Source organism: Lycium ferocissimum, unplaced genomic scaffold (assembly GCF_029784015.1).
Source record: "Lycium ferocissimum isolate CSIRO_LF1 unplaced genomic scaffold, AGI_CSIRO_Lferr_CH_V1 ctg4255, whole genome shotgun sequence".
In the NCBI taxonomy this organism is placed as follows: Eukaryota; Viridiplantae; Streptophyta; class Magnoliopsida; order Solanales; family Solanaceae; genus Lycium; species Lycium ferocissimum.
In genome coordinates this window covers 1-2,428 of record NW_026725619.1, presented here as the reverse complement: position 1 = coordinate 2,428, position 2,428 = coordinate 1, and the positions used below count along the sequence as shown (strand labels likewise).

At 37.4% G+C, this 2,428-nt stretch overlaps 1 pseudogene; it reads right to left on the bottom strand.

The window, feature by feature from the left end:
• Positions 1-243: 243 nt before the first annotated feature.
• LOC132044367 (uncharacterized protein At4g06744-like) lies at positions 244-1,381 on the bottom strand (annotated as a pseudogene).
• Positions 1,382-2,428: the final 1,047 nt, after the last annotated feature.

Here is a 2,428-nt window from a genome sequence, read left to right as displayed (position 1 = left end):
TACGGGGCCCGAAATGCACTATTCCAACTAATCCGGATTTGCATAAAATCCACCCAAAGGGGAAGTCAGCTCTCTATTAGGAGTTTATCCTAAAGCTCGAACATGAGACCTCTAGTTGAGGTCTAGAAATCCATGTCCCACCACACTTCTTATTGGTCCCTAATTAGACTCGCCACTAGAGTTTGAGATAATAAATATCATGGAAAACTTGAGATTTAGTCATTGCATTATTACTGGTGAAGGTACAAATATTTAATTGTGCACACCGCTTAATAAAAGACAAACTTATGGAAAAGAAAAATGCTGAAAATGGAAGTTTATGATCATGACAAGAAAGGTGGAGGAGGTGATTCAGAAAGAGATAGAGGAGAAGATTTGAAGTTGGGAACAGAACAGGGAATGTAAGTATATGTCTGCATGTAGGGACAGTACCTTGGCTGAGCAAGGAATTCTACACATTCAGTTGTTGATCTTTGTGATGGCAATCCAGGAATGCAGTTTTTCCTTACATCAACTACTCCATCGTTGATCAAATTCAGGCAAATCGGTCCGACTCCTATAAAATAGTTATCGACAATGACAAATTTGCCAAATTTCCCAGTGAATCGTATCACATCTCCGGCACCATCCCCATATAATCGATTTCAGCAAAGAAATTCAAGATCTCCACATTCTCCAAACATCCTAATGAGAATGGAAGTGACCGTTAGCCTATTGTTTCCGTATCAAAAACAATCGTTCTTTCAAGAGTCCAAGTTCATATGGAAGACAACACTTAACAAGTTATTAAGTAGCAAAATTTCACCGCTTGCAAGGATTTCTTTAGATACTATGCGGGATTGACCGAAGAATCTATTGTTGGCTAAGGTAAGATAAAGAACGTGGCCGTCGCCTATGTTATCGAGTTTCGCATGAAATTATTGTTGTTGATGAAGAGTGCATCAAGATCTTCTTGTGAACAACCGAGGCGGAACTGATCCAAAGGAAAGAGTTGAACCTTATGTCCAGAAAGATGCTACTCATGCCCAAAATGGCAGTGGAAATGGTCCAGAGAATTGGCTTGTTGAAGATGTCAAGTTCATATAGATAAGGAAGATTGCAATGCTTGCGTAAAGAGTACCACTAAAATTGTTGGAATTGGCATGAAAGAGTGCTATATCCTGGGAGCTGATCAAGGAAGCCATCGAGATTCGGGCACTTAGTGGAAACCATTGAAATCAATGGAAGCAACAAAGAATGGCAGTAGGTTGTTGTCTCGGGGGATTATCACGTAGAAAACCAGTATAATTGCATATGTTTGGACCAACCCAAGATTTTGTGACACCAAGAGGACTGGGATAGTATTCTAATCTCCGTACGATCGGGATACACCACAGCAAGCCTTTGATCAACAAAAATAAATTGGTTTTGTTGCTTTGATGGATCGGATTGTGTCAGCAGCTCGCAACTTTTCTCCTACCATGGCCGCTTGAAGCAAGCAGGGGTAATTTAAGTGTGTTAATAGTATGTCCAACAATGAACATGCTCAAGACTAGCAAGAGAAATTTGTTACTACACCATCAATCTTCCAATTTGGCTTCCAAAAATTGTCAAGCCGTATGCAAAACAGAAATGAATCAAGTGCACTATGCATGAGTCATCTCTATTTTATAGTCCCGGAAACTTTCTACTGATTATTCAGCGTAAAATTTACCGTAACTTACGGCATTATGGATGTGATTAGAGCATAGTTTAAAAAAGGAATCTGTAAATTTATACATTTAGCAAGCAAACGTTCATTTGAATGAGAAAATGGTACTGCTAAAGGTTTCAGGCTGTGCAAATAGAAAACAACACTCAAAAGCTAAATATTTGATTGTGTGGGCACAGCTAGCATGCTTTCCATCATTAAAGAAATGAAGAAGACATCCATGTTACTCTTTGACATTTTTGTTATCAGTTTAATCACAATAAACATATTCCAATTATTAGGTTAGCTTTTGCTTTTACATTTACATACACAATATATATACATATAAATATGAATATATTTGTAACTGGAATGCCTGGAATCCAATAAATATTTGGCCTTTCACATTTGTGTACGTAATTTTTTTTTATTATGTAGTAAGTAGCCTAACAAGAAGGCTTTTTAGGCTATGTACCTCAAGAGCAAGGAGTCGGAGGTTATATTGTTGGAAAACTTTTAAACAATCCATACAAAAAATCACAAGTAAATCATTAAAATGCTGATGAATACTAATCTTGATCCATTGTAGTCAAACTTTGTTGAAGATCTTCAAGTTTTGTACCAATAGTTGGATCTTCTAAGTCTTAACACACTATATTTTGTGTCTTCTCGTAGATGGGGTAGAGTAAGAAAATCGTATGTTGACTTAGGGGTCATCTATTTCTCTTCCGAAGACAACCCTTCAAAGCGGGTTTTTTC